The 27,983-nt window shown below is 40.7% G+C and overlaps 1 long non-coding RNA gene across 1 annotated transcript in view; it reads right to left on the bottom strand.

Annotated features, from left to right (window-relative positions):
• Positions 1 to 20,510, bottom strand: part of LOC125696191 (uncharacterized) — a 57,654-nt gene extending 37,144 nt beyond the window's left edge. Inside the window, exon 1 of the long non-coding RNA XR_007378223.1 lies at positions 20,291 to 20,510. This is a non-coding gene — a long non-coding RNA (uncharacterized LOC125696191). The remainder of the gene's footprint in view (positions 1 to 20,290) is intronic.
• Between the last annotated feature and the right edge of the window lie 7,473 nt (positions 20,511 to 27,983).

The raw sequence follows: 27,983 nt of genomic DNA, 5'->3' as shown, positions 1-27,983 counted from the left end.
GAAGCTTTTCTGTAGCCCACTTTAACTCAGAACTTCACAAGCACAACAAAGAACTCAAAATGAAAAAAAAATATTCTGTGAAAAAGGCTGCATTCCAGCTCTCTGCTGCCACCGTTCAACAACATGGATTTCCAGTTTCATAGTGAAAAAGACAACAACATGCATTACTATTTCAAGTACCAATGGGATGTAGGCTTTCAAAAAAACTGATGTTCGCTGCATTCTATAGCTACTGTTGTATGCATCCACTTACAAAATATAACCCAGATTCCATTTACAAAGCTATTAAAAGATATGTTTGTACTGAGAGCTCCTGAAGAGTTTTAGAAGGTTTTATATTTATAGTCTTTGTTTAAGATTTAGTTTCAATTTCTGCTCTAAAGTCCGGGGCTAGAATATTACATTTGAGCTTTAAAAAAAAAACAAAAACAAAACTACCAACTTGTTCCCTCTCAGTTTGATAAGTTAGTCTTAGCACCCAACTTAGGAACCCATTCTCAAGAAATGAATAGTCACAGCAGTGCCACAATACTTTAAAGCAAAGAAGTAATATTTTATGACTCGAGGTAAAACAGAGGTTAGAATACACTTTAATATTCTTATTTCCCAGCTGGATTGAGGCAAGCTAGCTGCCTTCATGAAAAATCAGCAATTCCCATATCACCCCTAGTATTTGCTGGCCTTTTCTTCCAGGTTTCAGAATAATGTAACAACAACAAAGCACCATAATGGGAAAGTGAATCTGCTTATTGTCCAGAGAGAGGAAGAAACTCAATAATTCCCTGAACCCTGCCCCTACTACCAAAATGCTTTCTTGGAGTGTGCTGTGTTCTTCTAAAGAAGGGAAGGCTTATTAGACTGTACACAAGCCCTTGGTTATTTCTCACTGAAGAAGCTTGTTTCATCACAGATATCACAACCCCAGCATACTCAGAAGCAACAAACATTGTATGCTACAGAACAGAGGTCAAATGAAACACTGACATGTCTCGATGTTGTAACAGACCACTTTTCTCACTGGATTCCATTTAAATCCTTACATTCCTGAAACCCTGAAGCTTACAAAATCTTTCAGCAAAAGAAACTTATCTCTCGATAGTGGAAGCAACACAAGCTGAGAGTAGCAGGAATACCTTGCTATAGGAACTTCAGGATACTGCTGCCCACAGAGCACATTTATCAGGTCTGCAGAAGTCTCATTCACCAGAAGAAATACACTTGTAGCAATCCCCCTCCTCTCTTTTCCCATGTGCCTTAGAAAAGTTTCTCGGAGGATCTGCTCCATGACCTTGCCAGGCACAGCAATGAGACTGATTGACTTACAGTTCCTCATGTTCTCCTATTCTTTCTTTGTAAAAATGTAAAAAAAAAAAAAATTCTTGTTTTCTGTCAGTGACCATTTCATTGTACTTCCCAGCTTCCCAAATACATTGGATAGTGATTTAGCATCTTCATCAGCCAAAAGCGTTCAAGTCCAACACATAGAAATGCAGCACAAGGGATGGGGACAACTGTCTTACTGTACAACTACCTACATTCATCAGATACTGAAAATCCAGGAACGTAGAAGCCAGTCCTTTCTGTTTTCACAGACAGCATTCTCAGGTGGATACGCATCAGTATTTCATTTTCAGCTCCACACAACAGCTACCACTCCACCTCACTCTCTACCAGTACACAAACTCTTCCAAATCTCTTTTGTGGTTTCATCATTCAAAAAGTCAGTACCCAAATCAAGGTAAGCATGCACCAAAAGATGTCCAGTAACTGCAGAAGTCATGAGGGAACACTATTCACATAACCAGAATCTCTTTCGAAAGATAAATAAGTTCTCTCCGAGTGCCTACAAGCCTGGATTTTTCTCTTTAATCATTTCCAAGAAGCAAAGTGTTCTTGCAATTTACAGAGTTTACACAGTAATGCAGTCATGCTTCCTAATCCTATGGGAACACACTTCTAAGATAAGTTTCTATATTACAAGGGTAGATACTTTAATACTTTATGAAGTTCTATTTCTCATTGTTTGCATAGAGTGAAACTGTCATAGAAGAAGAATAAACCTTGTTTTCTGTATCTTCTGACAAATGAAGATGGTTTTAGTTCAGGCCCAAGAACAGTGGATACTGACAGTGTACGTGTAAATCAGAGAGTGTGTATTGAGTGTTACTGACACCTTACACTAAAAGACAAGAAGGGAATTTTGTAGACAATCCTTCATCCATTCCAGGAGGTAAGATCACCATCAGTTTTCAGAAGATTTGGATAATAGGTTCTGATGCAATCATTTCTCAAATGTTGGTTTGAGACAAAGCAGAGTCATGCAGTCACTGCCTTAATAAATCCTTCTAACATCTAACTGCTCCAACAGTTTTGGTGAAAGTTTGAAAACAGAAACTGAAGTCTTAAATGCATTCAGTCCTCAAAAGTTTTCTGAAGAGAAGTTGCAGAGCAACTTTGACCATGAGTTTGATAAGAAAGTTAGAGAATTCCTCTAAATGCAAACTGTTAAAAATGGTCTTACAAACTAAGGACAAAATTTAGTGCATGCACTCAGCTTGAGAAAGGATAATGCAACCATACAACAAAATGCCACAGGAAACAAAGACTTCTGTTCCCTTGGTCACAGAGCTTATAGGTTGTTTTGTTGTGATTTTTTTTTTTTTTTTTTTTAAACTTGCCTGGTCTTATTTCTGCAACTCATCTTTCCATTCCCAGTCTCAGCATTAGCCCATTAACTCTTACTGAACTCATTAGTTAACATTAGTAATATTTACAGCTTATAGGCTAGAACACAAGGAGACCAGAAAGTTCTTGCAGTTCAATGAATTAAAATATTAAGGAAAAACGGCTTAGAAGACTCTTCCAGGGGCTGCTGGTGCCAATGGAAGAAGTATCAGCCAGCTTCAAAAGCTTCTGTGGGAGCCTAGGGGATTTTCATTACAGCTTCAGAAAATAAACGAGATTTAAGGAAGGATAAGTATCACAATTAGCACAGAAGATAACAATTCAAAAAGGGGTAGAATGCTGCATGAAATGAAGAAGCATGCCAGAAGCAAGAGAAAGATAAAAAGAGAAAGTTGCGAGGTAGGAGGCAATGTTGGCAGGCTCAGAACAATGCAGCGGCTCTCAATAGCAGGCAAGTGAGGAAAAAATGAAATTAAAAAAAAAAAAAGCATCAAATTGAGAAATTGAGACAAAGCAGATCAGCAAAGAGAGCAACACAAGTACTGTCATATTACTCATAAATTACTCATAAGAAACAGTGCATAAACACCAAAAATCATCACTTGATCTTACAAACATGCAGCAGTCACTAGTTCCCTAGGAAAGGTGTATTGAAACCAATCAAATTGTTTTGCCTAAGGCCATTTTTTCCCTCAGATTTGTGTATACTTCATTCTGCTTTTCCATATCTCATTTTTCAACTTTGCCAAGACTTACATGGTCTACTGATTTCTTCATTGCAGACATAAAACTCAACTTGACTACAAAGGGGATTAAGGTGGCCACTGATTTAGTAGAGCAGATGTAAGTCACTGTTGACACATTCACACAGAGTCAGTGAGAGAACAGAACCACAACATCATACAGCAAAGTTGTATCAAAAGCAAATATACAGAGCTGCAGTATCAACTGAGAGTCGGAGGAATGATCCGTCAGTCAAAATGTTAGCTCCCGTGGAAAATAATGGCATCTGTGCAATCAAAAGCTTCACCAGGAAGATGTCATTCTTCACCATCTTCCTTCCCCTCCCCCCTCACCTCAAAAAAAGAATTACTTCTCCCTTCTTCCAACATGTAACACAATGGAAAGCACAGCAATGACAAGAGTAGCAAGGTCTTAGGCTGCAGTAAGTAAGGATTTACTCAAATGCAACAGCTGTGGGCACAGAAATACGAAAGAAGCTGCTTTCCTTCAGAAGACTTCAGGTTTGCAGGGATCTCCAGTGAAATACCCTTACCTCCACTGCCAACCCTTAAATGAGGTCTGGGAAGGGGTGGATTCTGGCTTCACCTTCCTGGTCACTCAGTTGCATTGCATGCAGCTGAGCTCCCCTGTGTTGGCTGTGCCTTCCCACCAGGTGCTCCATCACTGGTTCAAGCCCTGACTTAGCATTTCCACTACAACATCCTATATATACACTGAAGTAAAAAAGAAAACTTTTCATCTTTACACAGCTTCAGTGGGCAAGATGCTGTTCTGTACAGCACCCTGATAAACATGGGAATCACTTGAGCAACATATACTCAATGATTTAATGAGCAATGTTTTAAGAACAGTTATTTTTGATCCATGTGTAACTGGATTTGGGATTTAGCTCACTGACCATAAATAGAATATGTTCATCTATTCCTTTAAGGCATAACATAAAATACTTCTTAAGCCATGGTCTACATTGACAGAATCTCACTTGTTCATACTATTGCACCTCCTTACTGCACCACAAGATCTGAGTTTAAGACAATCATTAATAAAAACATGACAAGAGTTTAAGAGTTCAGCCGTTCTTAATATACAATGAAAACAAAGGTCTGAGCACATTAACTTAGCAAAGTTCTGGCAGAAAATGTAACACTGGTCATTTGCTTAATCTAACAGTCAGTAGTGAAGGATACATATATTCAGGGAGCAGTCTTGCTCATGCCTATGGTAACAAGGTCTTCCAAATGTTAAGTTTAGTTAATTAAACAATCTGTCATATGATGCTCCCAGTCAAAGCCCTTCACATCTAAAGGTTTAACTGGATTGAGAAGAGCCCAATTCCATTTTTCACATTAATGAAATGAAGACTAGATTGCCACTAGGCTAACCCATGTAATAACTCAGACCTCAATATCTGGCTTTGTTTCTGTCACTGTTTCATTCAAAAAAATCATGAGGAAACCTAAAGTAAGATGAGAATCCAAACCTATGTAACAACTCATTGCTTTCCTCATCTGTTCAATAGCAAACCAAATGGACACTTAAAAGAAAAATGAGATAAAAAAAAATCTAAAATGCCAGACTGTACAGGAAGTGAAGCACTTGGGCACAGCAGTAGTTGCAACAAATATGAGACAGCGTTGCTGTTATTTAACACATTTGACTGTTAAAAACATTGAAGCAATCATCTAAAAGGACACTGTACTCAATGCAGTTGAATAGAGGGAAATCGTTTCAAGATCATGCATCTCCTGACCCTTGTCTTGTAAGGTACTAAAATACAAGTGCTCTGTAACCTCAATTTGAATTGCTTCCAAGGTAGAGGGATTTCTGATGGTGATGAACAGACTTCCCAGACTGCATTCAGCATGATGTGGCTTCTGTTCTCTGTCACTAACCCTGCTTTCAGAGTTTATCATCTGCAACCTGAAGGCACTTTTGTCCAGGTTTATCTTTAGGTCACCTCTTGCAAGGATGATCTCAGCCTTTATGATCTCAGCCTTGTAAGATCTCAGGAATTTACTCAACTTCCTTTTCATAAAGATTTGTTTCCCCTGAGAGCTCCATATCACTGTCTATTGTCTTCCCATGGGATCGCCTGGCAAATTGGACAGTGTTAAAAGAGATCCCACTGTTCCCCAGTTTCCTCTAAGGTTCTAGTCAACCTTGACATAGGCAAGACACCCAACATACACTTAAATCTTGCACAACTAGTAGTTCCACTTTGAAATTAATGTCCCATTCTAGTGTGCATAAAGAAAATCAAGGAGTAGAGGTATGAAGATGTTGTGGCATTGTTTTACTGACAAATACATAGCATGTTTTACGGGATTTGCACAAGGAACACACTTGGTTGTTCTCTTCCTCTTCCTTATCTTTACTGAAATTATCTAACACTCTATTTTTCTCTTCAGTATCAGCCTTTTGATTTGTAATACTTGTGCCTGATTGCACTGTTAATGCACCCATGTTCATAGATTTGTCAAAAATGAAGACAACTGTATTTCATTGTCTCCTAGGCAGCTTTGTATCCAGCTGCTATCATCTACCTAAAAATATTGCACTGGCATCAGCAACTTAGTTCTTATTCCTAACATCACATTCCCACTGTCAGAAGCATCTCCTCATTAATAGTCTGCACCTGACACAAGCAGGTACACTGTGATTACTGTCACGTCCATTCTTTTTGGCACAGAAAGCTGATAATAGCATTCACCAATTTTGACTTCGCAAGGGTTTTAGGCTCTTGAGCTTTTTCTTATCAGAAAAATCTGTAACAATGTCCCAATCATCAGTCCTGTGGAAACTAAAGCAGGAAAATCAGTGTTTCCCATGCAACAGTTCCAAAGGAAAATTAAAATTCACTAATGTCAAAAACCCTTGATGTCCAAACCTCTTGACAACTTTCTCTGTACCCAGCAGTACGTACCCAATATGGAATGCAGTGCACAGAACCCATTGTCTGTTTCTTCAGCTCAAATTAAAACTGTTTTGTTCCCATTACATGATGCAAATAGCGTGTGCAGAAAACCACTGGAGCACAACTCCTCAGACAAGAAAAGGCCTTTTTCCTTTGCAGTGTTTAAACTGAAATCAGAGGCTGTAAGTACTACAGACAACTTGCGTACCTCTTTGTAACATTTTTCCCCAAGTTTTTCTAATTAGTATGTAATGGTTTTCTAATTAGTATGTGATTGACTTGCTGATAGGAATATACAGTGGATTTTCTAACCTGCATCTGCATTCTTGAAATAAATGCTTGTGTGGAATCCTATATTTCACTCCACAACATCTTTAATTGATATCTCCTTGTAAATGCTGTATTCAAAATTAATCTGTGACTTTCTGCAACTTCACAGGGCTGCTCAAGATTAGAAGTACTGCATTTGGCAATGGTTAACACAAGTCACTTTAAGAAGACTTTCTCTTTTAGTACAATAAACCCATGTTTACTCTTTCCAGTGCTAACAGCTAGCTTCTGAATTGAAGGCAGTGAAAAGTAAATACAAGCTCCATGTAACATGATAGCAGAGAACAGCTCAGTTGATGCTAGGTGGCCGAATCCTGAGACTTCCATGTGGGATATCATTCTGCCAGACAGCCCCTCCGCTGCCAGCTGTCACACAGCAACAAAATGCAATGGAGTATTGGTGGGAAGGTTCAACCCCTACTGCCACACCACGAACACCTGCCTCCAATGTCACAGATACATCTTTTCCAAATGATAAAACAGTACGTTAAATTGTTGGAAATATATTATTTTCCTCTATTAACTCTTGAAGCCTTGAATATACCAAAATACCTCCAAAAATTGCTTGTAGTTTGTGCTTCAAAGGGAAATAATCCACTTGTCTGATTATCTGCCAGGCAGCAGTGCAACTTAAAGTGCTTGTAGATGTAAAAGGTTACTGCAATCAAATAAATAGCTGGGACTTTGAAAATCCAACCTCATTTGGGGCTGCTAATTCTAATTTTAATACGTCTTCTATTCAACGGAAAACAAGAATAAATATTTGCTTCCAACCAGGTGCTTCATTGCCATACTGTGTAATGCAGCAGAAAGCAAGACCAAAGAGTCATCCTTTGATCTGAAAGTTTTTGTAACCAGTTTTTAGACACATGCCTACCAATGGACTTTAAAAGAAAAATAGGAAATTCATTTTCTGGCTTTGAGAGTAACATATCCATACAGATAATTATGTAATGGTTTCCTCTTCATCATAGCAACCCAAAATTTCAAGGTACTGTCTTAGAAGTGGAATAGACTTATCTGGGATGCACTGAAGTTTATGACACCAGATTCACTGAAAACAAGTACAAAAATAAGATCAATTATTTAAGCAGAATCATAATTTATATTAATGTCTGAGAAAAAAAAGAAAAAAGGAAAATATGGGAAAGAATTGTGATATACATTGGCTTAGCTTCTTAAGGAAAAAAGCTCTTACCCTGAATCAGTCATTTCCTCTGGAGAGAGGAGGAAAACAGGGCTTCTAGGACTATTCCAAGCACTGATCAGTCATCATAAATCTAAATCTTTTTTGTTCAGTGACTCAGTATGACAAATGCACAGATCTCCAGGATTTCCTATGCTGTTTTTCTCACCTTTTTTTGAAACATGTAATTTATTACACCTTTTCCTACCTCTAACACAGCAACCAAAAGAATAATTCTCTTCTAAGATGGATTTGGAAAACGGATTCTGCTAAGGCTAAACTTCTGTTAAAACTGTCAGTGGAACAGGTATGGATTATTTTTTAGTAAGTTTAAGAAAACAAACAATGAAATATGTAAAAAGTGACAACATACACCATTTCAACAAATAAACTTGAGGCTTCCAGTGAGTGTTTCCTTGAACACTGTCTAAAGTAAAGCTTCTATCCCGGACCTGACTTTCTCCCCATGACAGCGATCTGGCAACAAACAGCTCATTTTTCCCAAAAAGAATCATAGAATCACAAGGTTGGAAACGACCTATAAGATCATCTAGTCCAACCGTCTCCAGATGTCACAGTGTGCTTTTCAGAATGCAGATCAGATCAGGCTCCCTGAGTACAAGGCTCTTCCCAAACTCTCTGTCTTGAATAGGATGCTTGACTGGATGTGCATTAACAAAGTAACCCCACTTTTCAGCTGGGTTTTTGAGTAACTTCCACTCCCAGTACAAATTGAATCTACCCTAGCTTTTAAATGCAATGTTTATGGCATGCTAGGTCCAGAAATTAACTATCCATGTAATAGTAGAACTATTTTTTCTTGTAAGGTACAGTTCAAAATGAGAAAAATCTTCCAAGATTTTGAAAACACTGCATTGAGACAGAGCATCTGTAGAAAACCCAATTTACAGACAATGAAAGAGCCCCTCTGTTATTTGATGGGCTCCATTTTGTGGATTTAATTTAATTCTCTTGCTGAAGCCAAAAGCAATGTGTGTGTAGAGCACTTGAAGCCGTTGCAGTGGCTGTGCTAACGCCCCTCTCAAACAAATAACTCAATTTTTTCTGTACTCTGAATTGTCACAACTTAATTATATATTTGTGCTTATTTCTATGTTCTATATATTACTAAATCCAGAATGCTATTAGAAATGCTTAGAAATAGGAGTGAGACAGATCTACAGGTGACAGAAGCTTTGCCAAAAGATCACTATCATGAAACCTGTTTCATTTTCATTCAAAATATGTTGGTAATTTTCTTCCCAGGCTTATAGGGAGATTACAGATTCCTGAAAAACGGAATATCTGTGACATGAACATAACAGTATAATCTCTAGATGCTTGCTGTATTGTCCTAGTGATTCTCTGTCAGAATTAGAACTAAGCTCACTCTTCCTCTTTTAAAAAAAAAAAAAAAAAAAAAAAAAAAAAAAAAAGAAGTTCAGAGTTGTGGGTTTTTTTTTTAAATCATCACCCACATCACTGAAAGATATCATTTAGTCTTCTGTGGTCTTTACACTGAAAGATAATCAACATCTTTTGCTCCTAGGAAATTGCCCTGAGGGTTTTCAGTACAGCCTGGCAGACTCAGACAGAAGACAGCAGAAAGATTATTTCACTCAAATAATGAAATTCCAATTTTATACTATAATGAGATTAAGCAAGGTAACTTTACAGGCTAAGTAATGGGTATGTAAAGCTGCATTATGAAAAACATTGGACTACTACTTTATTACTCAATTATATATTAATATGGAATTAAAAGGCAACACAGTGTGATTTTATTTCTAACTGCGTCTGTTTGCCTTTTTTCCCCTCCCAAATAACCAACCACTGAGTCTTGTTGTAAGACATTTTCTTTATAAAGTCTGCATCACCGTGCCAAGAGGAAACCTTACAAATTCAGCACTCAACAGGGCTGATCAGAAGTGTGTAATAACAGCCTTATACCGGAAAATTGAGCTCAAAGTGTTCTCTTAGGATAATTTCAAACTTTAAATGAAAAGCTCAAATCACTGTGAATTAAAAGGAAAGAGGGAAAAAGAGATTGCAAAGTACGTCCAAAAATACAGCTTCTAGCACAGTCCAGCAATTTTTAGTGGGAGTCTTCATTCTTCCCAGCTGGGATGCAGAGATCCAAGCTAAGGGCAAAATAGTATTACTTGCACCAGAAAAATCTGGCCTTAAGCAAAATCTATTGCAATATACAGCTGTAGAGGGACTCAGCATCAGATCCTCTGAGCTGTCTTTCCTAATGGACAGGCAGCCAATTGCCAAATGTAACTTACTGAGGCCACCAGCTAACAAACAACCATAAATGTAGTAGTACTGATGGATGCAGAAAAAAAGTGTTCTCAGTGATGCTCATATAAATTCACATATAGACATATTCTGCTTTTATTTGGTGTTAAAACAGGCACATGTGAACTGGTGTAAAGGTTGCCAAAGCACTGTGGACCAGCCACTCTCTCTGCACACAATCACCATCTGCATGAGTGTGAATCCACAATACACACAGCAGAAGCGGAGGGACAAAAGCAAACCAATCTGTTTTGTTATCATATGGGAAAAGAATGGCATCACTCCAGCCTTGTGCCTTTAATTAAATGTATTTCCTCCCTGGAAGAGCCTTGTGAGACAGATATCTAATTTCCTTAGGATTCCCAAAGAGACAGCAGTCATAAAACCCTTGTTTCAGCATCCTGTGCACAGCACAATGTTGGGCAGAAAGGATGCCAAACTGCCCCCAAGTTGGAGCTGGGAAGCAAGCAAGCGACCTGTGCCTCCCCCACATCTGACAGTTGAACAACCAAAAGAGGCAGGTATTGATTGCAAACAAAATTCAATTTCCAGCTTCTGAACAGCCCTTAATAATAATAATAATAAATAAATAAAAACAAAAAAAAACAAAAAACAGAGCAAAACTGAATGCATCTTCATGGCACTGTTTCTGGTCATTAACAGCTAAAAAGAGAAATATTACAGGTAAAACTATAGCCAATGAATTGGTAACCTTCTTCCCTTCACTTGAATTAAGGCAGAGCCTCACTGCAGGGCAGTTGGTGCACTAGTCCCAGGCTGTTAATGGGCAGCCAGGAGGTGGCTCCCACAGTTACAACTGATGGGGAACATTGGAGGTAGTTTGCTGGAGTTTAGTCTCAGAAGGAGTGGTGGGGCATTGGAACAGGGAAGTGGTGGAGTCGCTGTCCCTGGAAGTGTTCAAGAAATGTGGAGATGTGTCACTGAGGGGTATGACAAGTGAGCGTGGACTGACATGGTTCTGTGAAACACAAACACAGAACTGGGGAACAGGAGTCCTTTTCAAGCAGCACACAGAGCAGAGGAGGAGCTGACCCCATGTGTAAAAGTACCTGAGTCCAAGATACAAATGAACCAGTGAGAGTCATCAGGACAGGTAGTAGCTGCTCACTATAAACCAAAGTCACTACTGTGTTGAATTCTTTGTTCCAATTTCTGATTTACACATTACTAAAATGCTACACTGTCAGCTGTAAAGCACTGGCTAAGGACATTCTCATATAGACATTTTGTCATGAAGATATTCAGAATACATTATATCTTAACCTGTCTTATCCATAAAACCTGTGTGTTCCGGTTGCATCGTACCAGAGCCACGGGTCTCATTGCCCCCACACTTCCCCACAACTTTGCAGATGACAAGCTCAAACGCACAAGATGAGATCCACCCCTGCTATTTTCTTATCAAGTCAGCGAGAGAATTAAACAGTAGTAAGGGGAAGCTCTTGCATTAATCTTCCCACAGAAAAGTTCCTATTCTGGAGATATGTTCCCATGTTATCAATATCCTTGTGAGATAAACCATGCTGGGATCCACGTCTGTCAGGAAAACAAATTGCAATAGCAAAGAATTTGATAATAAGTGCAGTGTCACAGAATCACAGAATCACAGAATCACCCGGGTTGGAAGGGACCCCAAGGATCATGTAGTTCCAACCCCCCTGCCTAGCAGGGCCACCAAACATACATATTCAGATCAGGTTGCCCAGGACCCCGTCCAACCTGGCCTTAAACACGTCCAAGGACGGGGCATCTACAACCTCCCTGGGCAGCCCGTTCCAGGGCCTAACCACTCTCCTAGTAAAGAACTTCCCCCTAACATCCAACCTAAATCTTCCCTCCTTCAACTTAAAACCATTTCCCCTAGTCCTGCTGTTGTCAGCCCTTTTGAAGAGTTTACTCCCCTCCTGGGTGTAGGTTCCCTTCAGGTATTGATAGGCTGCCATGAGGTCACCCCGCAGCCTTCTCTTCTCCAGGCTGAACAAGCCCAACTCCCTCAGCCTGTCCTCATAGGGGAGGTGCTCCAGCCCCCTGATCATCTTAGTCGCCCTCCTCTGGACCCTTTCCAAAATCTCAATGTCTTTCTTGTACTGAGGGCTCCACACCTGAACACAGTACTCCAGGTGGGGCCTCACAAGAGCCGAGTAGAGAGGGACAATCACCTCCCTGTCCCTGCTGGCCACCCCTCTCCTGATGGAGCCCAGGATCCCAGTGTCATAGCCTCCAGCCTTAAAAATGAAGTCACGTGCTGTAATATTTACCTAGAAGCAATGTGCTACAGCTCCCTTCATGCTAAATAATAAGAATTAATCAAGTCATGTACAAGGAAAGGACGTGGCATCACCTGTGAGCTGTTCTGCCCTCTGTAGCTGACACACCTTTTGTCCATTTCTGTAAAAGGGCAAGATTTTAGAGCAGGCAAAGTATCTCTAAGTTAACAACAACAACTCAACACAAGCAATATTCATCTCCACATGTGAATGGTAAACAGGAAAAAAGAATATCCAAGTTTAGTGTTTGGCCAGAAACCAAGCATTGGGTTAGTAAACTGTATTCTCCCAACATCAAATTAGAAGCCAGAAAGGCAATGAATTATTGGATACATCTCTTTGTTTTTAATTTATGTTGCACCTCACACTAAGGTCTCTGTAGAAGCCTGATAACAACGAAACCAAAACCTATTGGTAGCTGATAGCAGAGCTTTGCTAACATAAACAAGGTCTATGTTGCCCAGCATCATCTGTCAACAGGCTGTTATCAGCCTGAGATCTGCTGTGAGTGCAATCCCCAACTCTGCTTTTTGATAATAGCAGAATGAAGGAGAAGAGAAGGCAGCAGAGTCAAAGTCATGCAATCTCAAAACAAGGCCTCATAGCTCTGGCTTTTTCCATTTGTCTGAGCAATTCAGTGCCAGACTGGGCAGTAGCCATGCAAGCCCTTCTTTCACATAACACCAGCATACACTAACTAATAACTAATACTAACTACATTATTACTAACTAATAAACACTAACTACACTAATAGTTCAATTGAAAACAAGAATATTGTGTTTTGTGTTGACACAACCCTCCTGATAATTATGGCAGGTACATAGGACGTGGTAAGGAGAGAGGCCCAAGTTCTCTCTCAGGTTCCTCTAGATGCACACAGCTAAGAGGGGTTGGGTCCATTTGAAAGCAGGCAGTCAAAACAATCCATCTGACTGGTGAAGGAGGAGCAGGCATTTTCAATGGGAGACAAATGGAGACTGAGCCACAGGACTGAAAAGGAGCTGGGAACATCTCACATGGATGAACTACAGTAGAGCACATCCATAATGGAGCTCATTTACTTGCTTTTTTCTTCACAGAAGTGTACCCGAAGAGACACCCTTGCAAAGGGGACACAGGGACTGGGGAAAAAAGGATAAGATTTATCATCAACCTACAGCAGAAGTCCCTGGGGAATAAACTTGAGTCGATGATTGAACTCTCACCCTTTGTGAGGCACCATTATCCACAGAGGTGAGAGCATCCTTCAGTGCTCTTTTGCCTTTGAAATGTTCTTAGTAACATAATTTTTATAGCAGATTTCATAACGTAATATGGATCAAAGTCAAGTATAGCAGGGAACAAGCCATAGAGGGGATCAGTTGCACTATGCCTCTCATTATCTGATGGTAAAAAGTTAATAATTCACAACTCTCTACTCCTCATTTCTGTCTCTTCCCAGGAGCTTTGTGATTCTCCATTAGCTCCTTAACAATCACTGAATTAATATTCCTCCTACTTTGCTTGAAGTAAACCCTTTATTAAATTTAGATGCTTGATATTCATCTTGCGTGATCCTATTAATGGGTGCAGTACTTCCTCTGGCAAGAGGTCTGGACAGCTTTGCAGAGGTTAGCTGTACCTGTGCCTTTCTCTCTCTCTCCCTCTCTCTCTCTCTCTCTCTCTCTCTCTCTCTCTCTCTCTCTCTCTCTCTCTCTCACACACACACACACACACACACTTGAAAAATGGGAAAGTCTGCAGCATCCAAGGGTGCTTTTGTTCATAATTAGTCCGTAGGTAGTTATCCTTCAGCTGTGTGTGTCAGATTGCATCAAGCAGTCGGTTCACCTGGTTAGTCTTGGCTGGAAGAGCTAGAAATAAATCTTAACACTGCAAAATATTTAGAGAAGAATGTGGTGGTGTTGGGGATTTTGTTACTGGTTTTTTTCCAATATAACATTCTTGGCACATCCAGAAGATGTCAGCATCAATACCAACATGGCTGGTCATAACAGTGATTGTTTCTAAAGTGAAGGCTGTACTTTAATCTCTGTATAAACCTAGATTTCTAATACATTAGACCTTAGCATCCCACTGCTCTTGTACAGAACCAAAACCGCAGAAGCCACCACACTCAGCCTGAGCAAGGAGCAAGAAGGATACTCACTGTAAAGACACAAAAAAAGGGAATAAGCAGACCACAGCTGCACATGCACCTCATTGGAGGTTTGGTGCGTTCCAGCTGACTTCCCAGTTCTGACAGCTTAGCAGGGACAGTCTTGCCCTGGATATTGGAAGACCTGGTCAAACACATCAAATTAGAGGGGCTTGTGGATTTCACTGAATAATAGTCTCACTATCAGACTTGGATACACGCAAGAAAAATTCTCACTCTTTCCCCTCATTTTTGACCAACATGTAGATCCCCACATAAACCTAGTCTCTCACTACTTAATGTTCCCCAGGTTTTGTTTTTGGGTGCTTTTTTTATGTAAGCTAAATAAGAGGGCTGCTCCAAAAGAAACGCCTCTTATTTATGATCTTGACCCATGACATCAGAGATGGATGGCAGTCCCATATATATTATGTTACATTTTGTTGCCATGTAACAGATGGCAGCAGAGGGGCAGTCTGACAAAAAGGCATTACCTATGAAGCAGAGGGGTGAGACTGAATTCCTCCATGTGGGAGAAATTGCATCCATTGATATTCATTGACATTTGACGAATGTTTATGGAGACCAAAAAGTGGATGTGAGTACAGCAAGGCAGTGGGTGGTGCATTTCAGCAGTGGCAACACAGATATGAAAGACAAGCAGTGTTCTGGACAGTCATTCACATCTGTCACACCACCGAATGAAGAGCATCCTGGTCAGCTCATCCGTGTGAGTCCACTAATGGCAGTAACTATGTTGAAAAATAGTATTTAGCAGCTGAGAATTCATCAAAAAGTGTGACTGTGCTCTTTGTATCTGTTGTAGGTCCCACGACAATAAATAAAATACATTGCCTTTGGAGCAACCTACTTTCATATAAGCTTGAGTGAGGAAAGATACGATTGTATGGATGGACTGCTGCAAAACAAGAAGTAGCCAGTAGTAAAAGTCCCACCTCTTATTGCACACTTCAGTTCTACAGCCTTTAGAGGAGCAAGACTTGTTTTTCAACATTTCTTGCAAGTGAACAGCAATTTTCCCACAGACAAATCTGCTCAGGTCATCAGCCTCTCCTTTCATCCCACCCTTTACAAGGAGAAATGAAACATTAACAAGGCCCTGAATGTTGGAACACTTCTTCTCAACACATCTTTCAAATCTTTGGCTCTTCTTCAGCTAGGATCACACCAGCATACAGGGGAGGAAAAAAAAAGTTGTTAGATCTGCCCTACAGAAAAACCGATGGAAGAAAGAGAGCAACAAAGAAGAAAAGTGTAAGCCATGTCCATGGTTAGGCATAACAAATCAGCAGTTGCATCCAAGTCTCATATTTAGAGAGCTCACCCATGCTGCCTTTGGATCACAGCACATGCCATCCTCAAATGTCTCTTTTCTTTCTCTTTTAGCTTGTATTCACCTTGACCCATATCTGCATTCTGACAGAACAGCAACTTGTTTTTTTCCCCCCTCTGTACTACAAGAAAGGGAAAAAAAAAAATCCAGAGAACTGGGTCCCAAAGAAACATACTTTCTATGTACACCCAGTGGCTAAGATTTTACACTACTACGTGAGAAAGCATCTGCCAGTTGTGCAGGGATGCCTTGGATCCTCTCAAGTAAAAAGCTGTTTCAGTGGAAAAACACATTGGTCTGATTAAAAAAACAAAAACAGCTTCAGAGACCGCAATCGCAAGCTACCAGCTCACAAAGAAGCAGAGATCCAAACATCTTTCTGCTTTTTCCATCGATTTCTAGGACAGTGATGTCATCATGTTAAATTACAGTTCAGGATTGGTGTGTGTGTTAAGATTTAACAGAAGTTATTATTTGTTCCAGTGTACTGCTCATTAAGCAGTATACAACATATAATTAACTAGGGCCCCAAAGCATGTACTTTAAACAATTTCCATTCAGCAAAGCACTTACATGTGTGCTAGATATGTGTTCAGCTTAAGCAGAAGTGTAAGTCCTTCTGTGAATTGGGAAAAGTGTGGGACAGCTTTCACAGTTGCCATCAACTCTATTGGGTAGGCCACCACCAGGATAAGAAACCATACTTCTTTGCTAATGTTTTCAGAAATACTGACACAGATCAGAAGCTCAGAGCAGTTTTTAGAGTGACTGAGTTCTGGTAGTCAGTTGGAAAGACCTCCAGACACCAAGTCATCCCACCTGAAGGTTTCCAAGTAAGGTAGGACAAATCTGTCTTCCTGTGTTATTCTTGGAGGAGCCCACACACCTACTTCAAATTAAACAGATTGGGTTTATCTGACCAAAGGTAGATGTTTCTATCCAAAACACTGTCTGTATGCACTTAATGAAGACACCCATGTTGCAGTCTAACATGCCCCAGAACAGACAACCAAGCTGAGGCCAGACATGCCCTAAACATACCTACTTTTACAACATGTAGCCAATGCTGACTAGCCTAGGTGCAGATAGAGGGCCTGAAACAGCCCCTAAAGACAGGAAGTAAGCACCGTTAAGGGCACCATGTGTTGTCATGGCTGGCCCCCAGTTGCCATCAAAGGAGAGCACAGATCTGAAATTCCTCTGTGAACCGCTGTGAATCATGGAATCTTAGAGAGCAAGATCCCTTGTGAAGCCCACACAGCAGACACTCAGCAATATCCAAGGTGAACTTCTGCCTGTCCTATAACTTCTTAACAGCTCAGGTGGGTGCAGCAGATCCCCTTCTAATTTCTGGATAAAACAAGAAACAAAAGCAGTTTGTAAAGGCCAGACATTTAGAAACCTAATGGGTTTTCTTTGTGAACCTGGGTAGATAAGTTCCACTGCTCCCACCTCCAGCTGAGATCAAGAATGGATCATTTCAGAGCAGAGTGATGAGTCTCTCCAGAATGATTCAGTTAGAGAAAGAAACTGAAGCTGTACAGCCTGAGCTGCAGCAGTATGAGCCTCCCTATAATCCATTATGGCTGTGCAAAATGTAATATAAGGTGCTCTAATTCCATTTACTCATAATCGTAAAAGTGTTTGAGATGTGTCTAATGAACCATTTAAAAGATAGCATTTTACAAGGATGACTTGTAGTAAAAAAAACCCAAAAATTAATGTCACATAAAGGAGGTGGTTTTGTTGCTTTATAGTTGCTGTTCTGTCTTCACTGAATAATTTCTTCTGAGCTCTTCCCAATGAATCACAGAGCAGGAGTAATATTGTCATTTGTCATTTTTTATCTGCAGATGCCATTCTGTTCACTGTAGCTCTACCCAGAGAATCTGCACAGCTTCTGATGAATTACATTTAGCAAAACACACGAAATTATTTTGCATTTAACTAACACTCAGAGTAGCACCACTGACACATCAACTCCTACACACTGCAAACACACGAACGTTTTACTCTTCCAAAAATGGAGGCAGAAAGTGCCAGAGAAACATACAGATAAATAAATTGATCATGAACCAATCTGCCACGGTGCTGAGATCAGCTAGTTTGCTGGGTGAAAAGTGACTGCCACCTTTTGTCTTTACCATGAGTTCAGCTGCCATCATCACAGAGCACCTGAGCATCTTGGAGCACGTTACTGGTCTGACCCCAAAGTGAGAAGTGTGGGATTTTCCTTATTCATTTGCTTTATGCTGCCTTGGATCTCACGTTGCTATAATGAAGAGCCCCCTTACAGGTGCAGATCTCTCTGCTCCCTCCTCCTTCTGGAGAGGATTTAGCTGCTAACCCCTAACGCATTTAGGCCACCCATTACACCAAAGTTCTCTGTTTTACCAGAACACTGGGGATGACTCATACAATACCTTGAATTGGAAGGGACCTTGAAGACCATCCATTTTCCAGCCTCACGCCGTGGGCTGGTTGCCACCCACCAAGTCAGGCTGTCAAGGACCCCTTCCCAGCCTGACCTTGAGCACCTCCAGGGTTGGGGCACCCACAGCTTCTCTGGAAATCAATGTTATATGATTTAAGAATTCAGACAGAAAGCAGTTAAGCTTTTCATTTGTCACTAACATCAGAAAAACAATCCCACAAGACGTATTGAAATCTGTCCCCCTACAGGACATCAAAGCATCCAGGAAATTTTCAGAAATCCTCTATCTCGACATCAAAAGTCTACGGAAAGAGGCAGCACTGCCACTGATGTACGTTAAGAGCAGCACAGACTCCCAAAAGATGCCTTTGCCACGTCTATTCAACTTTCTGCACTTACAGAAGTACTTGGGGGGAAAAATAAAAAGAAGAAAAGAAAACATTGTAAGAGAAGGAAGCAAAAAGAATCTGAGCAGCACCGTGCAGTTGCATATTTCCTAAAATGCCCTTGTGAAGACCTGTGTTGGTGTTTTTTGCACATCCAGGGGGGGAAAAAAAGGAACTAAGTAAATGTCTCACCTCCACTGCCTTTTTTAGACCATTGTGAGACGGGTTAGTTTTATCCTACTGATGATGTGTTGTTGCACTAGTAATCCTGCTAGCACTGCTAATAGTCTGAGATCAGCTCTAAATGCAGCCAGTGAAGGAGAAAACTAAAACCCTCTGAAACTAAAACCCTCTTAATTCAGCCAATTCAGTGAGTGTAAACATTCCTTGGTTTACAGAGATGAAGAGGTTCCTAGCACACAAGTCACTACTCATTCTAGCATATTAAGAGGCAATTTCTCATCTGGAGCTGCATACTGTAAATTCATAGCAGATTACAGAGGATGGCCATGTTCTACCACAGAAAACAGTGCTGGGTTGAAGTGAAATTTTGGCAATCCTCTCCCAGTGTCAAAGAATATACTTTGGGAAAAGGTAAAAGAAGGAATTCTCAGTATAAGTACCCACCTCTTAAATGCAAATTCATCAAAGAAATCAACTCCTTTCTTAACATTTTTGTGGGGAAAAAAAAATTCCCTGTTTCCATCACCACCTCCAAAGATGTTACTGACTCCAAGTTAAGGATTTGCCTCCAGTATAAAATGAGAGCACTTGTACACCATAGACACTCCCACTCTAGAGTAACATAGCCCTTCTTTACAGCTTGGCATTTTAATCAGCTTAAACCACTCTGGGAAAACAGTAGAAAACAAATGAATATGGGCAGAGATCTGAATGGAACAAACACCAACACCTTCCCTTCCCCTGTACACGTTACCTGCTCTGCCCCAGCTGTATATTTCCACCCTCACACCAAAAGAATAAACTTAATAAGGTCTCATTATTTCACCAATAGCATTACCAGCACAGAGTGGATTTAGGTAAATCAAATGATGCTCCTGGGTTCTCTGGACATTGCTTGACACACTGTTACACCTGGGGTGAGACCTTAGATACACCAGATATAGCCACAGAAGATAACTGGTACGACTCTGAGGTCAAACAGAGTGCTTTACATCACTCAAGGTGGGCTTTGATCCTTTATCTGAGAGAGACAAACTCACATTCAGGGAAATCCGCTGCCCTCAGCCCATTAACAGACCAAGCAGAAATGCTTCACAAGCACGGCTAGGGCAGCAGATTGACAGCATACATTTCAACAAAGATTTTGACTAGATAGACTCTATGCACTGTAAGCTACAAAAACAAGAAAAAGCAGCAGGGAAGATTTCCATTCTTCCTATTTCACTGTTACCTCTTCTTCTGTCAGTTCAGCTCATAAGGTTTTCTACATTCCATGCAGCAAGAACAGCCATAAATCCCAGGTTTCTGACTCCCACACCTTACACAAAACCTTTGCATTTATCTCACCTGTTTGCCAACCTGCTGCACCACACGTCTGGCTGCTGCATCCACACTTCCAGGAGCCATTCCATCTTCACACAGTGAAGATTGTGCTACACAATTCAAGCTAAATGAAATGAAGAAACTTTCATTCCAAAACCAGAGTTATCACCATCTGACTGGAGCACATAGCTGTAATCCAAGCACAGACCACAGGTAGCATTACAGCCTGGTGTGAGCAGCAAGAGGCTTCAGCTGGGGGATTGAAAGGAAGGCTAGCACACAGCTTGCACTTATTTCCAATCAAACTAAATGGCTGCAGGTGTCTTTGACTCCTGCAGATGTAGAACATGCAACAGAAAATTGAGTGATATAATACAATCTGGGTTTAAGTCCTGAAAGTTTGTATTTTCCTTTATTTCCTGTGAAATTACAACTGTAACAGTTCATGTTAGCAAAAGTATGTTTCTGGGCAAACGGTCCCTGCATAAAATTTCTGGAAGCCAACAGAAACAAAAGTTAGACTTCAAATCTGCAAGGTTTTTTGTGAAAACAGGAGAAATAAACCTTTGTGGAAAAATCCCACAAGAAACCACCCAGTAGGGGAAAATTTTCAGCTGTGTTTCTTTACACATTTCTCTTTATTATTATTATCAGTCTTGAAAAACTCAATACTCTGTCAGAAATATGAACGGTATTCTGAGCTTTACCCCTTCATTGGTAATGTACAATCTTTGAGGAATACAGGACAGTAGGGGCTGGAAAGGTTTAATGACATCTGATAATTTATTCCCTTCCCTCTGTGCGTGTTTGATTAGTTTAACTTACACACCTCACTATCACAATGTGAACAAAGCAGCATTTCCAAAAGAAACACGTGATCCTCCAGTCATTAAATATGTCAGCTTCATGTTTGATAGGACAAGAAGTGGTAGCCTTGAACTGCACAAGGGGAGATTCAGGTTGAATACTGGGAAAAATTTCTTCTCAGAAAGAGTAGCAATGTGTTGGCACAGGCTGCCCAGGGAGGTGGTGGAGTTACCATCCTTAGGTGTGTTCCAGAACTGTGGAGACGTGGCACTGAGGGATGTGGTCAGTGGGCACGGAGGGGATGGATTGGGTTGGATAATCCTGGTGGTCTTTCCAGCCTTAATGATGCTATGATTCTCTGATATGTTCCTGGGGGATCATCAGAAACCAAACTGAGCTCAGCAACCTCAAGAAGGAAACTCCACACCTGTGTCCACTCCACTCAATTGGGTGAAAACCTACACAGCTGTAAACCCATATGGAACAGACAGGACAAGTTCAAGATGTTTACATGGGAATTTTACCTTCAGCTGTAAGCTAAATCTCATCTGAGAGAATATGTCCTGCCAACACATGGTGTTGTGTTTTCTCACACGTTTTCAATGCCATTCTACATTTTTAATGCAAGCACTAATGTTTCTAACATATTACCTTCCAAATGTTTCAGCACAACATGCTTTATAGGAACTAATTAATCACACAGTAAAAACTAATTGCAACTTACATACTGTTGTGAACGGAGTTGTGCAACATAAAAGCAATCAGCCAGCAATTAAAATGCTAATATGGGGCTGAGCCTCATAGAAGAGTTTGCCAAAATGTAGTGCAGTACAGTGCTTCCCGGAGACTTCTGAGCAGATTGCATTTAGTTAGTAGATATTCATTCTATCAAATTTAAACATCTCATCATGCTGGGGGAAGGTTCCCACCATGATACATTACATACATCCAGTACTAGAAATGGTGGTTCAGTATCTGCCTAACATGAGACATTTTCCTCTTTTTATCTGATTTTTCTGTTCACATGATAGTGATTAACAAACTCTTCACAGAATCACAGAATCACCCGGGTTGGAAGGGACCCCAAGGATCATGTAGTTCCAACCCCCCTGCCTAGCAGGGCCACCAAACATACACATTCAGATCAGGTTGCCCAGGACCCCGTCCAACCTGGCCTTAAACACGTCCAAGGACGGGGCATCCACAACCTCCCTGGGCAGCCCGTTCCAGGGCCTAACCACTCTCCTAGTAAAGAACTTCCCCCTAACATCCAACCTAAATCTTCCCTCCTTCAACTTGGATCCTCTCTTAGCAAGTCAGAAAGGAGCAGTATATAACGTATGCTCTTTCCATGCACAGATGCCTTGGATTTCTTTTTATTGCTTTTAACTGCAAGTTCTGAAGATCACCCCTGATAAATCAATGTAGGTGGACTCCCAGCGTGGTCATGATCATCATCAAATCTTCTTTTGTTTTTAACCACAGGAACTGCTTTTCATAGACTCACAAGTGCAGTGTTGTGAATTGCATGAAACAATTGCATTTTGAATGGGCTTTCCTCCCTCACATCCAAATTTTTCATTACAGTCCTAATACTAAGACAATTGAAACACATTAATTAATTCAATTGGGGAATTATTAATTTTCCACATCATCAGCCTTGGAAAAATTACCAGTGATCCTGGAAGAAAGCCCTCAGGAAGATGAAGAGATGCAGACTGCCCTGTATCCAGGTCTAGTGTCAGTAACATAAGAATTCCCTTTCCCTGAGGACAAGAAATGTCTCATCAAGATCTGATCCTGGGAAGATATTGAATTATTCTTTAGCAATCTTAATTTATTGCAGGTTTGCCTCTATGTTGGTCCAGTTAGTATTGACAGCAACAATAGAAAAACACAGACACCAAGCCTACACTTTGACATCCACCAATGTATAGGTTGACTGGGCCATCCTCATTTCCATGTACTTTATTTATCCTGCAATAGGATGGATTCCAGTCCAAGCTCCAGTTTTACAAGCAACTGGATCTTCAGTACACATGCATAGTGTAAAGGGAGAAATGGCCATATAAAGCTCTAAGAATTGGAAGTTAGTTGATGTGACAAATACATCAAATAAATGAGGTTTGTTAGTATCTGCTGAAATTTTGCCCCATAGTGTTTCTATACATGTTTATGAGAAGATAGAAGCACTCGCATTATCTATTTTTCATCAGGCATAATTAGCCACTCTACACATCTAAAACATAAATGTACTAATTTAAAATGTCAGTAAGTTAAAGCAAAGCTGAGACATGAACTGGGTATGATAAAAAATGTTGCTGTAATACCTTACAACACAAAGCCCCACTATTCTCCTCTGATGCCCTGGGATAAATACTATAACAGGACTGAAGAACTCATTTCATTGCACCCTGGGAAGGGATTGGGCTCAAACTGCTCTGGGAGCCTTGGAAAGAAAATATTTTGATGGCCTCGTAATATTTAGCTTTCTCTCAAAGCTTTGGGATAAATTGGATTCTGAGCATACCTGAAGTTCTGCTGTCATATTATTGCACCTGTGTGTGCCACAAAACATCTCCAAGAGCAGTGGAGGCAGAAAGTTCTCCATTGATTAAAAGTGTCCTACACTGAAAGGTAATTTACAAGGAAAGAACAAAAGCAACCATGTAATCAGAACAGATATGTATTTTCCGAAATCATGCTTTCTTTAGTTTTATTCTCATATAAATATCTTTATAGTGTGAAGAGAGAGAAAAAGGAAAGACTTCTGTGGCTGGCAAAAGAGGTTAGGATATGAGCTTGCTTTTTGTGAAGTATGTGAAAAAGGAGTGCAGTAATGCCAAAAAGCAAAAATAGGAAAATACACTTTTTTCTTCAAAAAAAAAAAAGGGTAAGATGAGGAACCCTTCATACCATGTTTATGATTGTGAGACTGAGCAGTAACTATTCATTTCCTCTGGAGCAAGCTCCAAGTAAGAAAATAATTCAGGAAAATCCTCATGACTATTCCATAGCATGAAAGAAATACAGAATGTCTCGGATTGGAAGGGACCTTAAAGATCATCCAGTTTCAACCCCCTGCTGTGGACTGGTTGTCACCCACCCAACCAGGCTGCCCAGGACCCCATGCAATCTGGTCTTGAGCAACTCCAGGGGTGAGGCATACGCAGCTTCTCTGGGCAGCTGTGTCAGTGCCTCACCACTCTCAGTGTAAAAATTTTCTTCCTAATATCCATCCTAAATCTCCCTTCTTTTAGTTTAAAACTATCCTCCTTTGTCTTTTCACTATCAGAGCATATAAAAAGCCACTCTCCCCCTTGCTTTAAAACTCTCTTTAATACTGGAAGGAGGTAATGAAGTCTTCCCAGAGCCTTCTCTTCTTCAGGTTCCCTCAGCTTGTCTTTGTAAGAGAGATGCTTCAGCTCTCTGAGCATCTTCATGGCTTCCTCTGGACCCACTCCAACAGCTCATCTTTCTTCTGCTGGGTGCCCCAGGCCTGGATGTAGTATTCCAGACAGAGCCTTATGACGACAGAGGAGAACAATCACCCTTTTGATCTGCTGCCACCCCTCTTTTGATGCAACCCAGGATACCGCTGGCCTTTTGGGCTGCAAGCACCCACTGCTGGTTTATGTCAAATTTTCAGTCCCCAAGGACTGCTTTCAAGGAGTTCTTCTCCCAGGCTATACTCATATCTGGGATTGTTCCACCCAACTGCAACATTTTGCCCTTGGCCTTGTTGAACCTCATAGGATTATCATGGGCTCACTTTTCAAGCTTGAAAAAAATCTTAGTTCTGAGATGGCACTGGATAATTGGCTATTGACTTTAGGAGTCACTCTAATACTGGGGCTGGTGGCAATCATTGCAGGAGAGAACAGCCCAATGTCTTCCTCAGAGACTTTCCCACATAGAGGGCTCATCTACAATATGTTGGCCCCTGTCTTAAAGTGCACAGCAAAATACTTACCATGACAAGAGTCAGGTACAATCCACAACACAAAGCCTTTGGAATGCAGATGTCTTCATGGCCACTTCTCACTGGTAATAAACTGGCTCTGCTCTTCAGCCAAAGCAAAGGAAGGGAGCTGCTGGCATCAATCACAAATTCCAATTTTTGAAAGAGAAACAAACTGAAATGGGAAAAATACCTTCATGAGGAATGAAAAACCTGATCGGTGAGTTTGGAATTTGTGCATTGTAGAAACAGCAGTTTCCCAGAACTCCTTTCTTCTCAGATGGATTACAAAAACAGAAAGAAGTTACACAAAAGGAAACTTGGGCACCCAGAACAGTTAGATCTTCACACTTAGATCTTCTCCTGTCATAACACCCCAAATGTGGGGCACTGTAGCACTGCCCACCAATTTCTTTTTTTTTCAAGTAGCACTGATGAGGCAAGTGGAATTCACTGATACCAGAGCTCAAAGACTGTGGCATCAGTATATAAAGTATATATCAGTATATTCAAGTCACCCACAGAGATCTAAGCAGTGGCCAGAAACCTGCTAAAAGAGAAGGACAGAGCTGTGGGTACAGCAGTCATAGGAAGGGGCTTCAGAGTAGGAAGATAAAAAAGGAGGAAGAGGGGGAAACAGTAAACCCCAGCACTTCAAAGGATTAGCATCATGAGAGATTAACCTCCAGTGGCATTTCTGCAGAGCAGATAGCATTCTTCTGAGAGGTGAGCAATCCCCAGTTCCCAGTAACAACCAATAAATCACTCAGAAATCACCATAAAGAGAAAAAGGAAATTTAAAAAAAAAAAAAAAGGTTAAACAAGAAGAAAAGCAAAGGATGTTCACTACAAATGAATCACTAAGCTTTCTGGAAAAGAGAAAAAGTAGGGATAAACAGAGCAAAACAAAGAGGGAGAGGAGGAATACTGAAGGCATGAGAGAAGAAAATGCTAAGACAGTATGCAGCTCTCTTCATCAACTTAGATTGCCTTGTAAGAAGGAAAAGAGGAAGGGGCATAACAAAAAAAAACAGGTCAGGGAAAAATGGAGGTGGGAAATATGCTATTTGAAAGAGAAATACCTAAGGATTATGACCCTTCTGCAACAGAATAGTGGGAGAAGTGTAAATAGGAAAAGGAATGAAAGGAGCAGGAAAGAGGAGGTGCCCAGAAAGCAGTGCAAAAGCTTTTCTCAGGAAAGTGTTTAAAATAATTGTATTGAATAGCTTGTCGTGGGCATCTGAGAGCTCCTCACAGCTGGGCAATAGGTGTGGGAATTGCTTTTACCCCTGTTATTAAGTGCTGCTGTATAGAACAAGTTTTCAGAAACCAGGAAAAGGTGTTCTGATTGAAGCTGCTGATTGCTGAGGATCCATCTGGGCTCTGGTAACAGTCTTGTTGCTTCTGTCTCTTCTTTACAACATCCTATCATACTCCAAATATATAGGAGAGGTGAAGGCAGGGGAGCACAAAGCAAGCATGTCCTTTGTGTATGGAAGTAGTCAAGAAAATGAAGCTAAAGGAGAGAGAGAAAGAGCTGAGGTCCCTGTGGAGGGTATTGACTTTGCACAAAAATAATAGGCAAAGTCAGAGAGGTGAGATTTGATGAGGACAGAGACATCAGGTCAGCAAGATGAAGGCTGTAATTGAATATGGTGAGGTGGTAGCAGAGGTAATTAGGGCTCAGTAAGCTCCAAAGGGCACAAATTAAATGAGGATAAAACAGAAGTTAAAACACAAAGACAGTGCACTGGGTTTCTTTGCCAACGGCAATCTGGCTGATGAAGATCAATTAATTGAATTCAAAGAGCTGTGATGAGCCAGGCCTCCTGGGAAAACACAGTTTGGTTGTAAAGAGGAGGAATAAAGCTGGCAAGAGAACACTGGGTGGTGCTTTAGAAAAGTAATTTGGGCTCAAAAGAAGATAAGAGGCAGATGCCATGAAAGGAGAAATTATGTGCAGGTAGTGTATGAAAGGGGCAAGTCTAAAATGTTCAAGAGAAGGATCAGAGAGCAGGAAAACTGAAGAGAGAAAAGCATTACCAACTGTGAGAAGAATGAGGAATACCAACTAATTTGTGCTGCCAACCAAATGGAGAGATGGATAGGCAGAAATCCTAGCACCTCTCCTCTACTCAGTGGCCAACAAGTCTTCTCAATGAAGAATTATTTTGGGGGAGCTGCTCTCCATTCAACCTTGTATTCCATTGCTTTTCTCTTCTCTTTGCACTGAAGTCATGATCCGTGCTATAACTACTAGTCATCCTCCCTGTTAAAATAGGAAAAATTCCAGCTGGAAAAAACTACTGGTGATTTTCAGGATTTTCTCCCAATTGGTTCTATGGGGCAAGGCCTCAAGGTCTTGCTTTGTAGTCAGAACTTTTTCCTGCTCCTAGACATTTCTCAGCCCTTCTCAGGCACATGGTGACCTGAGAAAACTAGATGCAGGTCTTCTCCACTGCATGGCTGCCAGTGGGGCTCTCAGGTTGGTGCTGGGGAGACTCCCTGTTGATCCCTTCAGACAAACCTAATTGGGTTCTCTGATGCTCTCAGAAGGCATTAGGCTTTGTAGGGGCTTTTCTTCCACCTCCCCTGTCTTTGAAGCCCACATGATACTCTTTGTCAGAGCACATTCTGAGTGCAGATAAATTTTAGGTGGATCAAACATATGAGCATGGTGGACCAGAAAGTAAAAAGTGTCATAAATAGATCTGCCCATTCTCATACAGTGAGTCTATTGCTTCCACCTGCATGTCAGCCTTACAACTCTCAGTGACTTCAGGGGCTCAATAAACTCTGCATCACTTGGGACTGACAGGAAATGTCTCTTTCCTTCTTTTCTTTTGAAGGCCTGATAGAGGTTATATGCCAAATGCAGAAATTAATTTACCAACAGAACAAAATTTGCCAAAGATGATGGAGACCTTTCCTTTCACTTTAAGGTTCTTG

Source organism: Lagopus muta, chromosome 7 (assembly GCF_023343835.1).
Source record: "Lagopus muta isolate bLagMut1 chromosome 7, bLagMut1 primary, whole genome shotgun sequence".
NCBI lineage: Eukaryota > Metazoa > Chordata > Aves > Galliformes > Phasianidae > Lagopus > Lagopus muta.
The sequence above is the reverse complement of the archived record's forward strand: the minus strand, read 5'-3'. Positions and strand labels throughout refer to the sequence as shown.